General features: G+C 51.1%; 1 long non-coding RNA gene across 1 annotated transcript; it reads right to left on the bottom strand.

Annotated features, from left to right (window-relative positions):
• Positions 1-1,000: 1,000 nt before the first annotated feature.
• On the bottom strand, positions 1,001-23,487 carry LOC115638318. Its single transcript, XR_003997421.1, has 3 exons — positions 23,409-23,487; positions 3,830-3,833; positions 1,001-1,013 (listed from the first exon to the last, which is right to left on the bottom strand). It is a non-coding gene; the product is annotated as an uncharacterized LOC115638318 (long non-coding RNA).
• Between the last annotated feature and the right edge of the window lie 1,021 nt (positions 23,488-24,508).

The following is a 24,508-nucleotide window of genomic DNA, read 5'->3' as shown; positions in this document are numbered from 1 at the left end:
CAGTGGGGGGTACCTGCTTCAGTGGTAGTTCGACGGCAGGGGGTCCTTCCGCTCCGTGACCTGTGGCTGAAGTGCCCCAAAGATCCACAGCGGGAGACCCCTGCTGCCAAATTACAGCCAAAGACCTGGGCCTCCGGTGGTGGGTCCCATTTTGGCAGTAATTCAGCAGCATGGGGTCCTTCCGCCCCAGGACGGAAGGACCCCCTGCTGCAGAAGACCTGGAGCAGAAGAAGCTCCAAGGGCTTGTGTCCCACAAGAATTTTCCGTGGCCCCCAGAGCAAGTGAAGGACCCCACTCCAGGGACCCTGAAAAACTCTTGTGGGGCCCTGGGGCAAATTGCCCCTCTTGCCCGCCCCCGGGAGATCTGTTCCTGAGATGTTTGCAACTCTGTGGTTCTACTGTATAATAATGTTCTCTGAACCTTACTAGCTGTGACATGATCCTCACCAAGGGTGGTTCTTTTCTCCTCTTTGTGAGGAAATTGTTGCCCATGGGGCTGGAAGTCAAGATTCCTGGGCCACATTCCCAGCCCTAGGAGGGGAGAGGAGTCTAGTGGGTTAGTTCAGAGCAGGATGGGGCTCAGGACTCCTGGCTTCTATTCCCTGCTTTGGAAGTGGAGCTTGGCTTGAAGAGGGAGGAATCTTACTGATATCACATTATGGAATTAATAAAATAGCTCAGTCTACAGGATACACCAATCCAGAGCATGACATTAGTGAAAGAACATGAGACACTTGGATCAAATGGTGATTTTTTTAAATCCAGTTTGGTACTATATTCACTTATACCAGGCTAAATCAGGAGTAACCCTATGGGAATCAATAGGTCTGATTCATCTCTCACTTACACTAGTGTAAACCAGGAATATTTTTTTTTCTAAAGCCAGCAAGTTTGGTTCTCTGCTTAGCTATAGGTAAATCAGAAGTACCTCTTTTGCAGTCAATGGGCCTGATTCTTCTCTGACTCACTCTGGTGATCTGATGTTTGGGAATGAGGAGTCTTCTAGCACCTGGCTGAACTTCTCTGAGACCTTGTCTACCCTACAGGAGAAAGTCGATCTAAGATACACAATTTGAGTTAAGTGAAAAGTGTAACTCAAACCAACATAGCTGAGATCTACTTACCGCGGTGTTCACACTATGCTGTGTTCAGAGGAGAGCATGCTCTTCCTCTTCTCAATCTAGTGGAGTACCAGAGTCACTGTCTGAGCAATCAGCGGTCGATTTAATGGGTCCTCACTAGACCTGCTAAATCAACCCCTGGTGGATCAATCACTGCAGCGTCGATCCCAACAGTAGTGTAGAAAAGCCCTAAGCCTGGGAAGCATCTCCAATAATATCATCTATGCACCAGACCTAATGTATCTGTGTAGTGTTTAGATGCTAACACCATAGACAAAATCTCTCTCTTTGGAAGTAGTCGGTGGTATATAAAAATGTGAAGTCTAAGTTGTTCCACATTTTGTAATTTTGTTAGCTGCACAATCAGTCCAAACTAACTTTTAAAATCAGATGTGTCCTTAGAAAATGCTATTTTTATGGCTATGGAATAGAGACTACTTTGCATTTATCCTTCTGCTCTGATCAAAGTGTCATAACATTTCCATTCATGTTTATTACATTTGTTGTCATCTCTCCTTATAAGTCATAGATTTGCTAAATAAATGTCAAAAGAAAATCAAACCACTGCCTCCTATTTTATTCACTTGGGAGCTCCTAAAGATTCACTGATTGAAACTTTTTTCTTGACGGTGTTTTAATTTATTTATCTGATAATCCTCATGTTGAATGTGGTATCATCTGGGTGACAGAGGCTGATCCTCAGTTTCATACCTTTATATACATTTTCCTCTTCAATTTATCTTTCTTCGATATTTATTACTTTGTCAAATTCCTTAAAATGCTAGAGAATTTCCTAGTCCAGGTGAAAACCATTTCTGTGAAGGGCTGCTTTGTCCAGATCCTGGCTGGTTGTGGTGAAATTCATATTCTTTCCATGAGATCTTATGACCAATACACTACCATGTATCAGCCAATGCATTAAATTAAGATTATGAGCAAAGAAGTCTGCAGTTTCATTCTTCCTCACCCTAGTCACTTACACGGACATCATCTCGGCTATCCTAGAATACACTCTTCAGTTGATAGGCACAAAACCTTCTCCACTTATACCTCCTGCCCTACTCTGGCTTCCTTATTCTACGGTACTAGATTCTTCAGTTGTCTGAGACCCAGTTCAGAAGGGGATTCTGGATAGAAGGTTCTCCCTCCAGTACAAGTTGTTAATGACCATGTTAAACCCATCATCTACAGCCTGAAAACTAAAGAGGGGAAAACAGCTGTTGAGCAATTATTGGGGAAATGCAAGGAATGTAAATATTACTACTTTTAGTTTTGAAGCAAAGACATAGAAACTGAGTGATAAAATGTTCTGAGCTTATGTAACTTATTGGCACATTGAATTCAGTCCATAAATGATTATGCTCTGCTTTAACCGCTGCAACTTGGAGTCATAATAGACTTTGGGAACTATTGAACCAAATCCATCTTCTCTGAGGCATTGTGGTCATGAATGGACAGCAAACTTTGTTGAGTTAATATTTAATCCATATTTCAATTAAAATATTCATTTTTTCAAATATCACTAAGTTTTAAAATAAAATATTTTTCACAATTGAAAAATAGTTGTGAATATTTTCTGAAAATAATTCTTGGCCAACAGCCTACTGGGAACATTCAGTGTTCAGTGTCTGAGAGGGGTTGCTAGTAACTGCTCAAAATGGTTCATAGATTCATAGTCAAAAAGAGAATTAGGTGTTTCAGCATCTTACTTTTAGGCACCTAGAAAATAACTGGAACAAGAATGGAATCCAGAAAACTTGATTTAAGCATCTAGGATGCCTATGCCATGCATGTAGAGAGATAGGAGCCTGAGAACACGATCCACATAAGCCAGTAAGCTAGGCAAGGAGCCATGTCTTAAGTTCCATCTCTCTCACAGAGTCTGGTGCTTAAGTCTGTGCTTAAGTCTCTGTGACTCCAATGCACAACCAAGGCCTCCCTTTCTTGGTGTCAGACAGTTTAGGAGAATAATTTCTTGGAAGAATGAATTAGGGCCAGCTTAGGAGAATAATTTCTTGGAAGAATGAATTAGGGCCAGCTTAGCACCACACAAAATGGTTGCTTTCCTTATAACCTTTAAGACAGTGATTAGAACCCTGAGATGGGAAGTGGGAAACCCTATTTCAAGTCCCCTTTCTGCCTGATGAAGAGAAAGGATTTGCATAGGGATCTCTCCCTCTAAGGTGAGTGCCCTAACAACTGGACCACATAGTCATTTGCATACTTTTTCTGGCACAATTAATTATTCAATTATTTAATTAAAGTGGATCAACTTAAATAGAAGAGAGACCGACATGAGAATATTACCATGTCCACCAGCTAAGGCAGTCACCTGATATGTATGGAACCCATGTTTAAATCTCTTCTCCTCAACAGACTGGCTGAGAAATTGAACCTAAAAGTGTTTCATCATCTGCAGGAAATGTGAACACACTTCTTTCCAAATACAAAACAGAGGTTACGTCTACACTGAGAAAAAAGACGTGTGGCATGGCTATGGCTATACATTGCAGCGTAGATGTTTGGGCTCAGGCTGAAATTATCAACAGTAACTTTTCAAGAACTAATATGGGAAGAACAGCAAAGTCCTGCGGCACCTTATAGACTAAGAGACTTACTGGTGCATGAGCTTTCATGTGTGAATACCCACTTTGTCGGATGCATGAAAGCCCATGCTTCAATACGTCTCTTAGTCTATAAGGTGCCACGAGACTCTTTGCTGCTTTACAGATCCAGAGTAACACGACCACCCCTCTGATACTTGATTTCTCCAAGATCAACAATAAAACTTAGGACACAATTGGCAAAAAGCTCTTTGTCTAGGTTTTTTATTAAATCACCTATCACCATTTCTTTGAGCATCATTCATTTTTAAGAGCCATATGGTTACATTATTTACCTTGCAAAATAACTTTTCCTTCCCGGAACTGACATCTTGAGATGTCACAGGAAAATATTGGGAACAGAATTCAACACCATGGCAGTGAAAGTGTCCAGAAGATGTGAATCTCAAGAAGTGATTCTGAATATGGAAAGAATTTAAGGATCACTACGATGCCAAAACCTGTGCAGCTTCAGCAGGTAAAGCAGAATGCTAACACTTTAAACGATATTTATAAGGTACAATTTGATGCAGTAGCACGTATTTTCTATTTCTTGTGTCACTCAGATTATTTATCTTAGTAAGTACTTCCATATTAGATCTGTTTTGTACTGAGACATTTACCAGTCAAGTGGTGGTTTTCACTTCTGCTGTGGTCATAGGGCTCATCTAATTCTCCTTCACTATACACATCATCTCCACCATCCTCAGAGGGCAGGCATAAAGCCTTCTCCTTCTGCAGCTCCTACCTGGTAGTGAAACAAACCAGTCCCATAGCATAAAAAAAAAATCACAACATGAGACCCAGCTCAGCCTCTTCAATGGTTATGGACAGACTGTTCACCATCCAATACAGCATCTTAACCCCCATATTAAACCCCATCATCTACAGTCTAAAAAATAAGGAGGTGAAAATACTGGAAAATACTGGGGAAATATATTTTTCTGTTTCTCATGTAATGTAAAACCTTTTTAAGTTGAATGTTTAATAAAGAACCAGGAGATGCTGGCTGATCACGGACGTGTGTTATTGACTGAAAATTGTGTTCATACCAAACCAATCAAATAGGAACTAAAATCAATTGGAGTTCTAACATTGACTTTAAAAGACAATGGATAAGGCCCATGTTCATTACTGACAGTGATTTTGCTTTGTTTTCATCAGAGCAGCCTTTACTTTGGAAGAGACTTCTATTGGGTTAAATGCTTTTGAATTTAAGACGATCATAATTTCAAATGCAGATATAAAAGAAGTGCAGGCTTTTGTTTAATATACCAGTGCACTTAACATTAGCATGTACACTTAATCTTCTCCCAAATCAAGCTCAACGAGAGCTTAATTTCTGGGGTCGTTGCAGTCTCTGGAAAGAGAGTTTGTTCGAATGGTATGAACATGAGATTGGGAATCAAGATTTGTGGGTTTTATTCCCAGCTCTGCAACAACTGATTTCATGATCTAAACAGATGTCAATTGTCCATGCCTGGATAACACTTCTATGTAGACTTTTTGTGTCGCAGTTGCCATGAAAACCATGGCCCTGTCCTAGATGACCTGGAATTCCACTATGGTGGGGAACAGCTTAGATACTGTGTTTCATTTTTGCTCTGATCCTCTACAATGAGACCCAGATCCACAAAGTGATTAAGAACTGTCAGCACTGCACACGTAACTTTTTTTTTACCTTCAAAATCTTTGGATTCCACAAAGCCTGAGTCAGTTGCCTAGGATCACTGTGCAGTAAATGGAGATAGAGAGGAAGCATGGAATGGGAACCCCGAAAGCCAGCACACTAGGTGGCTCCCTGCCTAAGCTAGCACCAAGGGGGAGGAGTGTGTTCTAAGCCCCATCCACTTCTCATAGAGTTTGATATATAAGCCCAGGTTGCAGAGAGGTACTTATCTCTGCTTGTGATCCATGAATGAGACCCTTCTTCTGGTGTCAGGCAGCTTAGATGCCTAAACCATTTCTTGCAAGAGTAGCTTTGGTATCTATCTAATGCCATGTGAAGAAGGCTGGGGCTGAAGGGGTAGAAGAAGGAGGCCTGCCTTACAACATTTAGCCCAATGGTTAGAGCCTCACTTGAGATGTAGGGACACTCGCAGCTAATGTCTCTGCTTCCCCTGAGGAGGTGAAGTGTTTTGCCCAGGGATCTGCCACTTTCCAGGTGAATATATTTTTACATGGTGTGACAAAGTTCCTCCTCTACCTTGGTGGGTCTTGCGCTTTTTGGTAGATTTGTTCACCTCAGTGATCTTCCCCACGGTCTGGGTCAACTCCTCTTGTGTCTGATCAGGAGCTGCGAGGTTTAGGGGGAACCCAGGCCTGCCCTTTACTCCGGGTTCCAGCCCAGGGCCTTGTGAATTGCAGCTGTCTATAGTGCCTCCTGTAGCAGCTGCATGACAGCTACAACTCCCTGGGCTACTTCCTCATGGCCTCCTCCAAACATCTTCTTTATCCTTGTCCCTGCCCGCAGGTATATGGGATCTTGGAGAGCAATTACCACACAGGTGGGGTTCCAATTAATGTCTTTATTAAAGGAAAAAGGAAGTAGTGGGAATTTAACAATGAAATACGATGGGATGGGATGCATAGGGTGTTTACAATAGACAATGATGGGGGGGGTTCTTCTTATTGAACAGTGTAGGGAGTTCTAACAGTGGGGTGCAGTAAGTGGGGTTCAGCACAATGGGATACAGTACAGTCAATAAGCAACTCAACTTTATATAGGAACAACTCTAGATACAGTGTGGAATGCAAAATGTACCAAAAAGAAATGCAAAGTAAAATTGTAGCTTCTATATGAAATGGTCAACAATCTCAGATAGAATGTATTAAGTGGTTAATAGCTATATATATATACAATGTAACACAGTGGCATCAATGCAAATACAAAGTATATCAGAAAAGAAGAGGCGACCAATGGGGTGTTATAACCACAAGTAAGATGTGAATCACAGTGCAATGATACAATATGGGTGATAAGTGAAATTATGCAGTGTAACAGCATAGAAGAAAATGACTTAATTTGTGAGATTGTAATAGCAGATAATCTGCAAGAGTGTACCTAAAGGCTGAGTCAAGAAACAGGAGTGGAGAGGGGAGTGAATGATCAGTGGCAACTGATGAGAGGAGAGTGCAGCTGCAAGCAGCGAGAGACTCTGAAGCCCTGCGGGGTGAAGCCCAGAGCAGTCTTCAGGAGCCTGCGGGCTGGATGTACAGGAGACAAGAGCAGCTGGAGTGCACTTAAGGGGAGTTTGGGAGCAGCAAGAGGGGAGGGCGCTGAACGTGCAAGCGATGGGAAGGCACGTGGAGAATGGGGGAGATGGCTGAGGGAAGAAACAGGTTGCAGCAGCGGAGAGCACTTCAGGGAAGTTGCGGAGCAGCGGGGTGAAGGCAAACGGAGCAGTGTGATGGCGATCTTCGGTAGGGGAGGAGCAGCGGAGAAGCGAGAGCACGAACACAGGGGATACAGGGAGAGGCAGCAGAGAGGTGTAAGGAAGGGCTGGAGGGACACCCCAAAAAAAAGGAGAGAAGCAGCAAAGGGTTTGGGAAGTTACACAGGGGGAGAAGCAGCAAGGGGTTACAACAGGGAGACACGGGGAAGTACATAGAGGGGGAGATTTGGAGCGGGGGAAAAACAGACATGGGAAAGTTCAGGGAGAGATAGGGACAGCGGGAAGACGAATTCAAACAGCAAAAACCTTATCTATCGTCTAACTTAATCAAATTTATATAAAATGACAAGCAGCTTATACAAAGTAACAAAACAGGTACAGAATATGACCTGGCAATGGCTTTTTTTAAAATCTATCTTAACCAACGACTAGGCAAAACAACAAATATCACAATTCTAAGCAAACTATAACAAGCATCTATACGGAGCAACAAAACAGCAACTATAGCAAGGCAGGTGAAACTTACAAGTGCTACAGTCTTAGCAAACTATGACTTATTAAACTAAAAAGCAAAACCTATGGTGCACCTTATGCTATGGGGAAGTCATAGAGGGCAGAGTAGTATGTGCCCAGGATACAGCTCCCAAGGCAGTCCCTAAGGAAGCCAAGGGATGGTGGCTGCAGCAGTGGATATGGATGAAAGCAGTGAGCCCCAAAGCAAAGCCCACAGGAGCAGAGCTTAACAGCGGCACAAACTTATTTTTAGTGGCAAAGCGCCGTGGAGTTTAAGAGAGGTTTTAACACACAGACCAAGGTTTAGCTTGAGTCTGTGTGCTGGGGAAACAGAGCCAGCAGCTAAAATAATAAAATAAAAGTATAGAAAGTTTCACAGAGGGATTCTTATCAGTCCCCAAGGTAGCAGCAAAGGCGGAAGCAACAACAACATCAGAAGAAGCAAGGAGGGCTCGGTACAGTCTCGATAATCAGGAGATCTCTCAGGCAGCAATTCGTTCTTTGTGGGGGGGTTAAAAAACAGGGGTACACTCAAAAATAAAACAAGAGCAGAGAAAGGACCCCCCAGAACCCCTGGCTGATCAGACCAGGCAGCAATGCAGGAACCTTTCCGATGTTTGTTTTAAAAATGCCTGTTTTTAAAGGCAGACTCAGGCAGTTTCCCACCAGTAATCCTGATAGGCTCCCTCTGTCACAGGGGAGGAGACACAGGGAAAAACTGCAGGTGAGAACAGAGACGTGCCTGGGCAGAGTCCTGAACAATAGGTGTGAGTTCACACCTCAGGCCTCAAAAGCACATGAGGCCTATGACTCATGCCCAGGATCTTAAACACACATTAGGTCTTGCAGCTCTGGACATTGCCTACCCTACACAAAGCCCAGGTTTAACAACGTGACAACAGGACCAACCCTTTGAACAGGGCAGTAGTCCCACTTAGCACGCAGCACAAGTGGCCATCCGTTTGAGAAGGGCAGTGGTCCTGGTAAACAACTTAACAGCCAGGGAAGAGCATCCACAGGAGGGGAACAAAAACAAAATGGAGTATGGGGACAGCTGTAAGAAACAAACTGGCATAGGTGGATAGCTGTAACAGACAGTCCTCACCACAGGACCTTCCTCCTGGTGTCTGATAACATTTGTACTCCTTAGTCCTCCAGCAGCACAGGCTCTCGCTCTCAGCTCCTGGTGCCTCTTGCTCCCAGCTCCACACACACACACACACACACACACACACACACACACACACACACACACACACACACACACACACACACACACACACACTTCTTCTCCTCTGGCTCCCCCTCACCTGACTGGAGTGAGCTCCTTTTTAAACCCAGGTGCCTTGATTGTCTGCAGGTATTCTAATCAGCCTGTCTGCCTTAATTGGTTCTAGCAGGTTCCTGATTACTCTACTGCAGCCCCTGCTCTGGTCACTCAGAGAACAGAAGCCTGCTTCTCCTGGGGCCAGAAATCTCTCTTCTGCCACTCTGCTGTGGAGGAAGGGGGGAGAGGGCTGCTGCTGCTGCTGTTCCTGCTGGGCGCTGGGCCCTCGCTGCTGCTGTTTCTGCTGCTGTTCCCGCTCCTGCTGCTTCCCTGGCTGGGCTAGACACCACCACCTACTCCTCTCTCTGCTGTCTGTTTGCTGGCTGGCTGGTGGTTCCCCCCACCACCTCAGTTACTGCTGTTATTCCACCTACAGCCCCTGGGGGGGGGGGCTGCTGGCCTGCTTCCCAGAGAAGAGGGGAGTAAGGGACCCCAGCTCTTGTTGCTGAGACCCACCACCCTCTGAGCGGGGTCCCTCCTGCCTGGACGCCAGACCACCACCACCTGGAGCTGCTGGGCCTACTGTGGCTGTTGCTGGGGCACCGGGGGTGTGGCGTGGAGCCTGCCCCCAGTCCACCTGTGTCCCCCTTCGCCCCCACCACCATCGTTGCCCCCTCCACCACCCCCGCTGGCTGTTTTCTTTCTGCTTTGGACTCCTGCCTCTGGGACTGAGCTGCTCGCCTGGCTCACCACGCCCACTTCCACCATTTGGGCCTGCAGCAGCAGCAGCCAACCATTGACTTTTTGGCACAAGTGCCTGTGGGTGCATCACCTCCCCCCTCATACTGGACTGACCCCCTCCCCTTTGCCACATTTGTCCACCCCACCTATTTCCCTCTGCTGCCTGATAGTTCCGCCCCGGCCCTGTAGCTGTCCCCGTGGTCCCTCTACCCCAATCTCAGCTCGCCCTTTCCCCCCACCCTGTGCTCCCCCAGCCCTGATCGGTTCCCCCCATGCGCCCACGCCCCCTCTCAGGTGCTTGTGCCCTTCCCCATTTGGTTTCCCCTTGTTCACTGCACTCCCCCCTCTGCCGTTGCCCCCCCGCTCCCCTAGTGCAACTGGAGGAGCCGGAACCCCCCTCTGCGTTGGTGCCCTGCAACAATCCCACCCTTAGTCCTTGGTGGCTCCCTACGCCCCTTTAGCCTTCCCCTTCTGGCGCCCTCCTCCCCTGCCTGCAGCCTAGCGGGGAAGGGTGGCCGCCTCATCTCCTTCCCCTCCCCTCGCTGTTTGTCCCCCTTCCTGCTCTCGTTATGGCGGGGGATGCGGCGGGGGAGACCCCTCGCGATGCTCCCACTACCCCTCCTCCACCTGCCCCCGTGTCCACTGCCCAAGCCTCTACCTAGACCGCCGCTGCCGATCCACCTACCACCGCCCCTGCTGGGGCACCGGCAGCGGCGAGTACTGGGGAGACCTCCGTTGCTGCCACTTCTCTCGCCCCTTCTGATTCGGGGGGAGCCCCCCCAGCCGGTGGGAAGGGTCGGGGTGGGAAGAAGGGTAAGGGCCCCGCTAGAAAGGCCAGGCCCTCCATGGCGGAGACTGCCCCCGCTGCCGCAGCCCCGCTACCGGCTGCGGCATCCCTCCCCGCTATTCCCTCCACCAGCTCTGCAGATGTCCCTCCCTCGGCCCCCAGGGCATACGCCCAGGTGGCGGCAGCCCCCCCGCCTGCTGCTGCTCCTCCGACCGCTGCTTCCACCAACATCTACAGCGGCCGGGGCCCCTTTCCCACTTTGACCAGGAAGCACGGCGTCCGTTGCCTCCTGGTGCCCGCCTCGCCCCATGTGGAGACCTACGTGCGGGCGTTGGCGAGGGTGGTGGGGCCCACGGCCATCGTGGCAGCCTCCAAAATGTACGGGAAGGTGGTCTTCTTCCTGGCATCGGAGGCCGCCGCCCAGGAAGCGGTAGAGACGGGCCTGGCGGTGGGGGGCGTGTTCGTCCCCCTGGAGCCGTTAGAAGACCTGGGGGTCCGCTTGATCTTGACCTCCGTCCCTCCCTTCCTGCCCAATGCCGCCCTGCTGCCCGCCCTTTCTGCCCTGGGACGTCCCGTCTCTGTCATCAGCCCTCTCCCCTTGGGCTGCAAGGACCCCGCCCTCCGTCATGTTCTCTCGTTCCGCCGGCAAGTGCAGCTTCAACTGCCGCCGGCGGCGCGTGGCGGAGAGGCGCTCGAGGGGTCCTTTCTGGTCCCTTACCAGGGAGCCCACTACCGGGTGCATTATTCAACGGGGGAGGCTCGGTGCTACCTCTGCCGGGCGATGGGGCACGTCCGGAGGGACTGTCCCTTGGCCCAGCATGGAGGAGCGTCCGGGACCCCCGAGCCCCGGCAAGGCGCCGGCCCTGTCATCGCCGGTCCCCCTAGCTGCCCGGCACCCGAAGCTGCCCCTCCTCCTCCTTCTCGGTCCACCTCTGTGGAGGAGGGTGTGGCGGGGCTACCGCCGGCCGTGGGAGAGGGCTCGTCCCAGGGGGAGTCCTCCCCGGTTTCTTCTGTCCCACCGCTGCCTCCTCGAGTCCCTGAGCCATTGCCCTTGCCCCCCGAGCCGACCCCTGTTAGCCAGCCCCCGGATGATGCCATGGAGGGCTGGTCCTTAGTGCAGGGGAAGCGGGGCAAGCGGAAGGCTCGAGTTTCTTTACATACTTCGGATTCGGAGGCCCCTCGGAAGAGCAGGAAGGGGGGCGCCGATGTCAAGTCTTCTGCCTTGTCCCCTGATGACTCCCAGTTTGTGGTGCCGGCTGGGGATGCCGTGGCAGCAACGGAGGGTGACACCGCCCCTCCTCCGGGGTCCCTTCCCGTGGATGCCCCCGAGGGAGCCTCTCTCGCCCCCTTCCCACTTGGCGCCTCTGAGAGTGCCGCGGTGGGTATCGCCTCGGGTGCTGGCGGGGAGGGCCCTGGGGTGGTGGACTGTGATCTCTCTCCCATCTACGCAGAAATCGAGGCCCTGGGTTTGACCCCGGTCACGCAGGGGGAGGACGACCCTCTGCCGGCGGGCCTCGATCTGGGCGACCTCACTACATCCCCCCTGTCCCTGGGTTCCCTTCCCCTACCCGCTGTTTCTGCTTCCACCTCTGAGGGTCCCCTGGAATCTTCCCTCGACTCGGCTGTGGGTGGCACTCTGTTGGCAGCTGCCGAGCCCCTTGGGGCGACGGCCAGTGCCCCGCTGCCGAGACCCGCTTCCCAGGGGGTGTCCCTCTTGGGTGTGGAGGACCTGCCCTCCTTCCTCAGCGGGGACCCCATTGACCACCATCTCTCTCTGGGTGCCGAGGCTGCCGCACGTGCCACAGTGGCTGAACCCGGCATCGTTAGGGGTCCCCTGCCCACTTCCCAGATTCCAATAGGACTGGGCCCTCACTGCTGCTGTTTCTGCTGTTGTTTCTGCTCTTGCTGTTCCCCTGGCTGGGCTAGACACAACCACCAGCCCCTCTCTCTGCTGTCTGTTTGCTGCCTGGCTAGTGGTTCCCCCCCACCTCAGTTACTGCTGTTACTCCACCTACAGCCCCTGGAGGTGGGGGGCTGCTGGCCTGCTTCCCAGAGAGGAGGAGAGTGAGGGACCACAGCTCTTGCTGCTGAGGACACCACCCTCTGAGTGGGGTCCCTCCTGCCTGGACACCAGACCACCACCACCTGGAGCTGCTGGGGCTGCTGTGGCTGTTGCTGGGGAGCTGTTGGTGCCCGGAGGAAGAGAGGAAGGAAAAGAGGACCGTCTGCTGCTGGAGACTGTGTGCAGACCTTCCGGCGTCTCACCTATGAGGGCTCCGGATCCTGCCTCTACCTCCTTCCCGGATTCTCTCCCTGATCCCTGCCCTACTCCTGTTGGCTCTGTCCTTGTTCACCCCACCTCCTGTGATGCCAGTGACGCCCCTGGGAATACCTCCCAGGGAGTGGGTTCACTAGTTTCTTCCTGTCCTGACCCCCCAGGGGCTGCTGTTCTCCTTCCACCGCCCCTTCTTGAATCTGGGAGCAGGGCGGGTCACGTGGCGTTGGCCCATCTGCTGCCACGTTGAGGGTCTGCCCCCTGCCTACCCACCTCGGTGGGCCACGGGGCTGTGACGGGGGCCCCACTGGGGGATAGTCATTGATCAGTGACCCCACCCCCCCTGCGCTGAGGGAGGTGCTGCGGGAGTTCCTCGAGGACGTCCGTGGCTCCCGGAACAAAGTCCATCTTGCGCTCCAGCGGTGGGGGGATTTCCATCAGGTCCTCCGGGCCGCAAGGGCCCTTCTGGGGGAAGGTAAGAGGACCGGGAAGCAGGCCGCCGCTGCCTACCGGCGGGTCCGTGTCTTCCGTGACTCTTTACTCACCTTCGGGGTAGGTCACGGATTGCTGCGCGGCCTGCCGAAGGCCGTGGGCATGTCTGCCGGCGAGGATCCCCCCCAGCCCTCCTCATGGTGCCAGTCGTCCTTGCCACCTTAAACACCCGGGGCTGTAGGATGGGTCTCCGCAGGAGCCAGGTGCTCTCCTTCCTCCGGGAGGGGGGGTACTCTGTGGTTTTCCTGCAGGAGACCCATACGGATCCTGCCGCGGAAGCTAGCTGGCGGCTGGAGTGGGGGGACGGGGCTTACTTTAGCCACTTCTCTGTCTGCGCGGCTGGAGTGGCGACCCTGTTCTCCCCCGACCTACGGCCCGAGGTGCTGGGGGTCGCCTAGGCTGTGACGGGTCGCCTGCTGCACCTCCAGGCTCCAGATCCACATGGAGGGGCTTGTGGTAAATCTCGTCAATGTTTACGCCCCAACATCGGGTCTGGAGAGGCTATGTTTTTATCAGCAGGCATCTGCCTTCCTTGGCTCCCTGGATCCTCGTGAGTGCCTGGTCCTGGGAGAAGACTTTAACACCACCCTCGAGGAGTGGGACAGCTTGGGGACCTAGCAGTGCCCAGCCGCCACAGACGTCCTCCGGGAGATCGTCGAACGCCACTCCCTGGTGGACTTCTGGCGCGACCACCACCCGGACGACGTCTCGACATTCACCTTCGTCTGGGTGGAGGCCCATCGGTCGCGCCACTCCCAACTGGACCGTATTTACCTGTCATGTTTCCACCTTTCACGGGCCCACTCCTCCAGCGTTCGGCCGGCCCCCTTTTCGGATCACCACCTTGCCACCGTGACGGCCTCTCTCTGGGTAGAGAGGCCGGGGCTGGCCTATTGGCACTTTAATAATAGTTTGCTGGAGGATGCGGGCTTTGTGGCGTCCTTCCGGGAGTTCTGGCTGGCCTGGCGAGGGCAGAGGCGCGCCTTTTCCTCGGCGCGGCGGTGGTGGGATGTGAAGAAGGTGCGCACCCGGCTCTTCTGCCGTGACTACACTCGGGGTGCCAGCCGATGGAGGGATGCGGCGATAGGACAGTTGGAGCGGGAGGTCTTGGAGCTAGAGAGGCGTCTGGCCGCCAGCCCCAAGGATCCATTCCTCTGCAGAGCGTGCCGGGAGAAGCGGGCGGAGCTCCGGGCCCTCGAAGACCATCGGGCCCGGGGTGCTTTTGTTCGATCCCGCATCCACCTCTTTCGGGAGATGGATCGCGGCTCCCGCTTCTTCTACGCCCTGGAGAAAAGGAGGGGGGCCAAGAAGCACGTCACCTGCCTCCTGGCGGAGGACGGCACCCCCCTCACGGATCCGGCGGAGATGTGCCAGAGGGCCAGGGCCTTCTACGCCACTCTTTTCTCCCCGGATCCGACCGATCCTAACGCTTGCAGAGTGCTCTGGGACGGGCTCCTGACGGTCAGCACGGGTGACCGGGACCGGCTAGAGCTGCCTCTCACTCTGGCCGAGTTCTCGGAGGCCCTCCGTCACATGCCCACCAATAAATCTCCGGGCTTGGACGGGCTGACCGTGGAGTTCTACCGCGTGTTCTGGGACGTCCTCGGCCCAGACTTGGTCACCGTCTGGGCCGAGGCTTTGCAGAGCGGGGTCCTCCCTCTCTCGTGCAGGCGAGCCGTGCTGGCCTTATTGCCGAAGAGGGGGGACCTCCGCGACTTACGGAATTGGCGTCCCGTCTCGCTCCTCAGCACGGACTACAAAATTGTTGCGAAGGCCATCTCGATGCGGCTAGGGTCCGTGCTGGCGGACGTGGTCCATCCAGACCAGACCTACACCGTCCCGGGCCGCACCATCTTTGATAACTTGTATCTGGTCCGGGACCTTCTGGAATTGGGGTGTAGGGATGGTCTGTCGTTCGCCCTCTTGTCCCTGGATCAGGAGAAGGCGTTCGACCGGATGGATCACGGGTATCTCCTGGGCACTCTGCGAGCGTTCGGCTTCGGACCCCAGTTTGTGGGTTTTCTCTAGGTGCTGTACGCTTCTGCGGAGTGTCTGGTCAGGCTCAACTGGACCCTGACCGAGCCGGTCAGCTTCGGGCGGGGAGTGCGGCAGGGGTGCCCCCTCTCGGGCCAGCTGTACACTCTGGCGATCGAGCCCTTCCTCTGTCTCCTCCGCAAGAGGTTGACGGGGTTGGTGCTTCGGGAGCTGGGGCTGCAGCTGGTCCTGTCGGCATACGCTGACGATGTGCTCCTCGTGGTCCAGGACCCGGGCGACTTGGCACGGGTGGAGGCTTGCCAGGCTGTGTACTCGGCGGCCTCCTCCGCCCGGGTCAACTGGGTCAAGAGCTCTGGTCTGGTGGCCGGGGATGGGTGGCAGGCGAGCTCCCTCCCACCTGCGCTTCAGGCCATCAGGTGGAGCGCGGGTCCGCTGCTCTATCTCGGCGTTTACCTTTCTGCCACGCATCCGTCTCCGCCGGAGAACTGGCAGGATTTGCAGGGCAGGGTGACGGAGCGGCTCCGGAAATGGACAGGACTACTCCCGTGCCTCTCCCTTCGGGGGAGGGCACTGGTACTTAATCAACTGGTCCTGTCCATGCTCTGGTACCGACTCAACACCCTGGTCCCGGCCCCGGGTTTCCTGGCCAACCTCCGGACTGTTATTCTGGAGTTCTTTTGGCCAGGGACGCACTGGGTCTCTGCAGGGGTCCTCCACCTGCCCCTGGAGAAGGGGGGGCAGGGCCTGAAGTGCTTACGCGCTCAGGTCCATGTCTTCCGCCTCCAGGCCCTGCAGAGGCTCCTGTTTGGTGCGGGTAGTCCGGCGTGGAGCGTATTGGCGCACGCCTTCCTCCGCCGCTTTCGAGGGCTCCGATACGACCGGCAGCTCTTTTACCTCCATCCGAGAGGTCTTCCGCGAGACCTCTCCGGGCTGCCGGTCTTCTACCAAGACCTCCTCCGGACCTGGAAGCTCTTTTCAACGGCCAGGTCCATGGCGGCCACCGTGGGGGTTGACCTCCTCGCGGAGCCCCTGCTACACAATCCCCAGCTTCGTGTGCAGGTGGCGGAGTCCCCCACGGTGTGCCAGAGGTTGGTCTCGGCGGGAGTCACCAGGGTCGGAGACCTCCTGGACTACGACCGGGGAGACTGGCTGGATCCCCTGACGCTCGCTCAGCGCATGGGGCTCTCCAGACCTCGTACTCCCCAGCGCGTACTTCAGGAGGTGAAGGCCGCTTTACTGCCCGCTGCTCGGGCTTACCTCGACCGGGTCCTGCGAGAGGGCACACCCCGCCCACCCCCCACTCCACGCCTTCCTACGCCGCTTCTGAGGGCTCCGATACAACCGGCAGCTCTTTTACCTCCATCCAAGAGGTCTTCCACGAGACCTCTCCGGGCTGCCGGTCTTCTACCAAGACCTCCTCCGGACCTGGAAGCTCTTTTCAACGGCCAGGTCCATGGTGGCCACCGTGGGGGTTGACCTCCTCGCGGAGCCCCTGCTACACAATTCCCAGCTTCGTGTGCAGGTGACGGAGTCCCCCACGGTGTGCCAGAGGTTGGTCTCGGCGGGAGTCACCAGGGTCGGAGACCTCCTGGACTACGACCGGGGAGACTGGCTGGATCCCCTGACGCTCGCTCAGCGCATGGGGCTCTCCAGACCTCGTACTCCCCAGCGCGTACTTCAGGAGGTGAAGGCCGCTTTACTGCCTGCTGCTCAGGCTTACCTCGACCGGGTCCTGTGAGAGGGCATGCCCCGCCCACCCTCCACCCCAGGCCCCATGGACATTTTTATCAGGCTCTGCCCCGTGGACCCAATCGGCCCCCTCACCCTTTCACTGCCAGCCGGCTGCATGATCTGCAGCCGGTTCTGTTCCAGACCGCGCCACGGAAACATCTGTACTCGCTCGTGCTCCATACCCTTCACTACCTCACCCTCGCATCCCGCCCCGATACCAAATGGCGGGACCTCCTGCCGCCTCTCGAGGGTGAGGAGCCCCGGTGGGCCAGCTTGTACTCTGCCCTGGTCCCGAGGCCCGCCGGGGATATCAGTTGGAGGCTCCTTCACGGAGCCGTGAGCACGGGCGTGTACTTGGCGCGGTTCACATCTGTCCCTAGCACCTGCCCTTTCTGTGGTGAGAAGGAGACCTTGGCGCACGTTTATCTGGAGTGTGCCAGGTTGCAGCCTCTGTTCCGGCTCCTCCTGAATATTTTCCTGCGTTTTTGGTTGCACTTTTCCCCTCACCTTTTTATCTACACGCTCCCCATCCGTGGCCCCACGAAGACGCGGGATCTCCTTCTCAACCTCCTTTTGGCCCTGGCCAAACTGGCCATCTACAACACCAGGGAGAGGAGGTTGGCCGACGGGATTTCCTGCGACTCCAGGGCCTATATCCGTTCCTTCGTCTGTTGACGCATCTGGGCAGAGTTCCTCTGGGCGGCATCCACTGGCTCCCTTGATGCCTTCGAGGAGTAGTGGGCATTGTCCGGGGTTCTCTGCTCGGTGTCCCCATCGGGTTCCCTTCGTTTAGCCCTATGACCTCACTCCCGATCCTGTTTTTTCATTAGTTGTCCCCTGTAATTACTTGATGTCCCAGACCTGTGGGTCCTCCCCTTAGGCTGGGGGGAGGCCCTTTAGAAGTGGGCGGGCTTTGCCCGCCCCCCCCCCCCGGATGCCAATAGGATCAGTATATTTGCATTCTACCAGATTCCTGTACTCCACTGGTTTTGGTCTGTCACAATGGTTAAAGGGTGTTCCGTGCTATTCCCTCTCCACCCCCCAGGGAAAATGACACCTGCAGGACAGGTGGAATTCTAGACTGAGATTTTCAAACCTGCCACTCATTTCTAATAAGTCCACATCCCTGATATGGCTTTGCAAATTTCATCCTTAAATCTCAAGGACTTCAAAATTTAAGGCTCATTTCAGCAAGATGCTTAAGCACGTACCTATTTTAGTCACATGGATAGTCAACGCAGTTGTATGGAGGCCTTGGCAAACAGACTGTGTGTCTCATTCCAGACAATTCTCCTTGTTTAGCCTCCTTGTTTAGCCTCCTCAAAGCTCTGCTTCCAGCAGCACCTAAGAAGATTTTATGAATGGGATTTTCAAAATCACTAATCATGTTTCTGTCTTTGCTCTTCTTGAAATTAAGGGCAGAAATCCCATTGATTTCAAGGAGAGGAGACTTAGAGCATTGCTAAGGGGAAGGTTTTCAAAGGGGAAAGCGGCAGTTAGATGCCCAGTGCCCATAGACAGCCAATGGGATTTGGGTGCCTAACTACCATTTGTCCATTTGAAAAGACCACCTGAGTGCTTTGGAAATAGCACTCTCTGGCTGGATATTCCAATAGCCATGAGAGTTAGGTACTGAAATCCAATTAGATCTGGGTACCTAACTCTTATAGGCCCATGTGAAAATCCCAGCCCTACCTGGTCCTCTAGAAGCCTGACAGTTGCTGGTCACCTTAGTATATTTATTGGTGCAGAAAATGGATTTCTTTTCCTACTTAATTTAACTGTATAGACTGGGAATTTCAAAGGGATTTAGGCACCCATGGGCTCCATTATCAGTTGATGGCTCACCTTCAACTTGACTAACATGGTAGTTTTCATTGCTACTTCTCAAAATAGGACATGGCAGTAACAGGTCAGGTCAAAAAAAGGGCAGTGAAAATGGGTAGGAGTTCATATTAGAAAGACCAGGTGGGTGAGATACTATCTTTTATTGGATCATATGTGTGGGAATGGGAAGTAAGTGGTGAACTCCTCAGCCCAGGATAAGACCCACAAAGGATAAAGCCATTTGAAGTTGTTCCTCATGTGCAGCTGGGCTTTATTCATTTATTCACCTCACTCTTTATCAGTCGTGTTCCAGGATGGGTTGGGGCAGGAAGGGCTGCAACAAGTATGCAGCTCAGAGGGTTCTGCATTTTGGTGAGCCTCAGATGAAAGAATGGGGCCATCAAAGACTGTTCCTCTGGACAGACATTATAGTAGATAGTCCCACTGTCTGCAGTGGCTCACCACTGTGACTGTCCATCCCAGGGCAGACTGTCAGAAACAGGTCAGATACCCCAAGCTGGTGGCATGTTCTATAACTACTTTTCACCAAGCCAGCAACAAATGTGAACTCCTGGATCAATATATTGGCCTTATCATGGAGTCAGAAACAGTGTCCTTAGGCTCTTGAGCCTATCTCACCACCCAGACAAACTGGAATCAGTGATAATGGTCATGTAGAGCAAAAAATCACACCACATCAAGTTGCTCCCAGTCCCAAAGTACTAGTTACTTACCCCAGGTCAACTGGTCCTCCAGATATCACACCAAAAATATCACTGGCAGCCAGGTCTCTAGTAAACTAACCACAAGTTTATTAGTCAAAGCAAAAGAAATGAGAGCTGAAAGCTTGCTGACCCCCCTGAATAGATTACAAGCGGCCAGTTGGGGGGGGGGGTGTACTGCTGACGGACACAGTAGCCTGAACTTTTGCACTATTTCTTTTCTTCTGCCTCAAAGCAGGAAAATCCTGCTCCAAACCAGTCAGTACTACCCAGATAACGGGAGCATGAGATTTTACACTTACCAATCAAGTGTTAACACGCAAGGGTCTTTGTCTGAATGTGTATAAAAGGTTTGTGAAATTTGTTTAAGACAGAGTCTTTTGTACCAAGGTACAGGCTCTCTTTTTTCTGAAGAATAAAGCATTTTTCCTTATCCCTGTCAGGCTGTTAATTGGCTCTCAACTAGGCAGACCCGATATTTCAGTAACAGTTTCTGGTGACTCCAGACGGGACTCTCCTAGCTCAGACATTGGACTCCGGACGGCTGCGGCGAACTAGGAGTGGCACCACTGGGGTGCTTAACCCCTCTTCCTCACTTCACCGCGGCCCCTGGGGTTCGTGCTCTGATAAGGGGAGCCCTAATAGGATAAGGAAATACTATCTGGTTCTGGTTAGAGGCGGGCCTCTTATCTGGTTATCTGGTTCTGGTGCACTATCTGGTTCTGTTCTGTTTAACCAGTTACTGTTGTTTTTCTGTTCTGTATACATTTGGGCGTTAGGTGTGTGCGCGGAACTGAGCCTCTCATTTGTAATTCCTCAGGGTGGAAGCCATTGCGTGCAATGAAGCTCTGACGTCGAACTGAGATCTTTCTGTCCCATCCCCTGTAGCAGTCAGTGTAATAGAAGTAGAAAAACCTGGATTAGACCGTAATTTCTTCTCTTCTCTGTGTAATTCTCTTTCCTGTTTGAGTGTCAGCAGACAGATGGGTGGGTCTCTGGATAAAACATCTAAGGATAGTCCTTTGGATTATATGTTAAGTAAATGGCCCCTACCCGGTTGTCAAAAAGGGATATCAAGGAAGTGCTTTTTACAACTTTGCACCAAGGATTGGCCAGTCCTGGGAACTGCATGGCCCAAGTTTGGCTCCTTTGATATTCCAACTCATTTAAACCCTTTGCGCCGGATATTGGAGGATCAAGCGCCAGGTCAAATGGATTATTGTTTTTTGTGGGACGATGAGGCTCATCGTCGCTTAGAGAAGGTGCACATTCAGGCCCCTCTATTCCCGAAAGCCTCTGCCTTTCACGAAGCTGATTGTTGGAAGGATATTTCCCTCATGTATTGCCCCAGACCGCAGCCACCTTCGGCGATAGCACCATTGACTGTGGCAGATTCGGTATCCTCCTCTACAAAGCCCGGGACAGCAGATGTATCAGGACAGGTCCCGCCAATAAAAATTGAGGAATCCACAATTCAAGCCAGTGAGCTAACTAGTGGAGAGACGTGGTGGGTACACTTCTTCTCTGACCACTGTCCTTAGTCTGTCTAGTAAGAGACAGGGAGCTGTCTACAGGGAAGAAGCAGTTAGTATTCAGGCACCCCTTCGGACCATACCAGTCCCCACAACGGATGAGAATGTGGTAGACCATTATGTATATTGAGACTGGGACTTTTCCCCCTTTGAATACTTCTGAGAATGCCCAGAAACTCCCTTGCCTCCTAGACGGGGCCTTTACTGTAAGGGCAACAGGCATTCTTTATCAAGGGAAATGGATCCCCTCATTCCTCCCGCTGGGCCCAGTGAATAGTACTCATACATTTTATATGGATGTTTACTCTGGCATTGTGTTGCCTCACCTATCCCTTGAAAAAATGTCTGGATGCCCACAGCCCATGGGATTGCTTGCAAGTTTTACAGCTAATTTGTTTGCTGTTATGTATTGTGGGGGCATCCTAAATGCAACCCATGCCCTGGGAAGCTTAAATATCTCTCATTGGAGGTGCCAATACTGAATGGTAGGAACACGCAAGCAGTGGGATGTATTAGTGACCCGACGCCATTGAGTCGCTGGTAATACCCTTACCCTCTATTTAGAGACCCCTGGCTTGTATTTTATCTGTGGCCATAGCACCACAAGGCTCTCCCTCCCGGCTGGCAGGGTCGGTATGGTGTGGCCCGGATATTGCCTGATGTTCAAATTAACACCATGTTAGATTCTAGTCAGATCCTCAACCTGGGAAGCTATTCTCACAAGCTTTTTACCCCCTCCATAAGGACTAGAACCAAGCGTGCCGAGAATCCCTTAGTTGTTAGGCAGACAGGATTTCACTTCTTTGTCCGTGCGTTCATTCGTGGGTTGTGGGTAGCTGAACTAGAGAGAGCAGTTATAAATATTTCTGCAAAGCTTGAAAAAGCAGCTAATGCATCAATAGACGTTTTTCAAAAGTTGCAACGAGAGATTGATGAAGTAGAAGAAGTAGCTATGCAAAATAGAAGTGTGCTAGATGCCATGAATGCTGAATTGGGGGGGCTTGTGCTCGCATCGGGGACAAATGTTGCTTTTATGTTAATCACTCTGGCTTAATTGAACAAGATTTACAGGCTATTAAGAATGCTGCTGTTGTTTTCCATGCTGTATCTCTTGATCACACCTTTAATTTTGAGGACCTTCTCCTAGACCTTGGGTCATGGTTTACTGGCCTTTTCCGTACAATTGTTAAATGGATTATTTTCTGTCTGTTCTTCCTATGTATTGTTTGGATAGTAATACAATGTGCAAAATGTCTGTATAATGCTGTAACCAAAGGTTCTGTTGTCCGTAAGACAACTCAGTACCTGTCTCTTCAGCTTGATCGTAAATTACATAACGGGCCTGGCAATCTGGGCTTGCCAGGCCCAAAGGGGGGATTGTGAAAGCTGGCTGACCCCCCTTAATAGATTACAAGCTGCCAGTGGCGGGGGGTGAGTACTGCTGACAGACACAGTATCCTAAACTTTTCTTCTGCCTCAAAGCAGGAAAATCCTGCTCCAAACCAGTCAGTACTACCTAGATAATGGGAACATGAGATTTTACACTTACCAATCAAGTGTTAACACGCAAGGGTCTTTGTCTGAATGTGTATAAAAGGTTTGTGAAATTTGTTTAAGACAGAGTCTTTTGTACCAAGGTACAAGCTTTCCTTTTTCTACAGAATAAAGCATTTTTCCTTATCCCTGTCAGGCTGTTAATTGGCTCTCAGCTAGGCAGACCGGATATTTCAGTAACATATTGGTCTTACAATGGAGTCAGAAACAGTGTCCTTAGGCTCTCAAGCCTATCTCGCCACCCAAACAAACTGGAATCAGTGATAATGGTCACATAGAGTAAAAAATCACACCACATCAGGTTGCTCCCAGTCCCAAAGTACTAGTTACTTACCCCAGGTCAACTGGTCCTCCAGATATCACACCAAAGACATCACTGGCAGACAGGTCTCTAGTAAACTAACCACAAGTTTATTAGTCAAAGAAAAGGAAAGGAGAGCTACTGGGAGGTTAAAGCAGATAAAATACATAAACAGATGAGTCAACATTTGTCAGACCCAAATCATAGCAGAGATGTAGTGATCTGCCAGTTTCCCAAAAGTCTTTTCAGGGCTACCTAGAGAAACTCTGGGGATCTCCCTCTTCTCGTTAAGTTATTCTGCCCTGTTAGAATCCAAACAGTCATAGATAAAGGATCTCTCTTTGAATCAGTACTTATAGCTTCCTTGAACAAACAACAATCTGATGAGTGTCTGTATCCAAACAATGGCCAATTGCTTTGAATTTAGCACTCTTCTTCGTTTGCATTCAGTGAGGTATTTAGTTATAGGAATATACATAATGTAATTATAATAGGAACAGATAAGTGAAAACAATACAAGTAACATTCCATTAGAATTCATGAAGTTCGAACAAGTATAAAAGAGGGACAGTGACATTATCACTTGGCCTCTGTCCTCCCCCATCTCAACATCTGGAAGATCGTTTGGAAGATTGGTTCCCAGCTGGGAAGGGGATCCGGCTTATGTAATCATCTAGATGCCTGTATCATCTATTAGGATGAAAAACTGCTTGATTCAGATCTTACTTAGTCTGTAGAATTTAGTCTGCAATTTTATTTTTAATTTCTTAGGTAACCAACTTTGATCGCTATGCCTGCAACTTATAATCACTTAAAATCTACCTTCCTGTGGTTAATAAATCTGTTTTATATTTTATCTAAAACAGTGTGGTTTTGGTTGAAGTGCTTGGGGAATCTCAGCTCAGGTTCACATGGACTGGTGCATGTCCACTGCCCTTTGTCAGAGAGGTGAACTAATTAATGAGCTTGCACTGTCCAAGGGAGATTTTAGCAGTATAAGATGGTATATTTCTGCGTTGCAAGATTGGGAGCTAGGGTGGTTTTTTGGTGCCTTTCTTTATATAGCTCATGAGTGGCTTAGAGAGGATTAATGCAATTTAGCTGAATGTTGGTCTCCACATGTTGATGGCTGAGTAATCACAGCACCTAGAGAGGTTTGCTGCTTGTCACTGGCATAGCATAGTGAAAAACAGCAATAATAATAACCATAATCATAAAGGGCTAGACTATGATACACTTTACCACCATTTAGGGACACATTTTCAAAAGTATTTAGGTAGGTGAGATACCTAGGACAAACCCATCAAGGGACTTAGTGTATATCCGCACTACAACTCCTACAGTGGCACAGCTATGATACTGCAGCACAATAGTATAGATGCTTCCTACATCAATGGAAGGATTTTTTTCCTCATCTATGCAGGTAATTCACCTCTTTGAGAGATGCAGTCACTAAGTCAATGGAAGAACCTTGCTATCAATGTAGGTATCATCACTCGGGGAGGTGTTGTTCCTACAATGGTGGAAAACCTCTTCATTGCAGTAAGCTGAGTCCACACTATAGGGTTATGCCAGCATAGCTATGTCACCTTACATGCTGCTATAGTCCCCACAGTGTAGACAAGCCCTGAGTATCATACAACACATAGAGG

The sequence above is a fragment of the Gopherus evgoodei genome, chromosome 21 (genome assembly GCF_007399415.2).
Source record: "Gopherus evgoodei ecotype Sinaloan lineage chromosome 21, rGopEvg1_v1.p, whole genome shotgun sequence".
NCBI lineage: Eukaryota > Metazoa > Chordata > Testudines > Testudinidae > Gopherus > Gopherus evgoodei.
The sequence above is the reverse complement of the archived record's forward strand: the minus strand, read 5'-3'. Positions and strand labels throughout refer to the sequence as shown.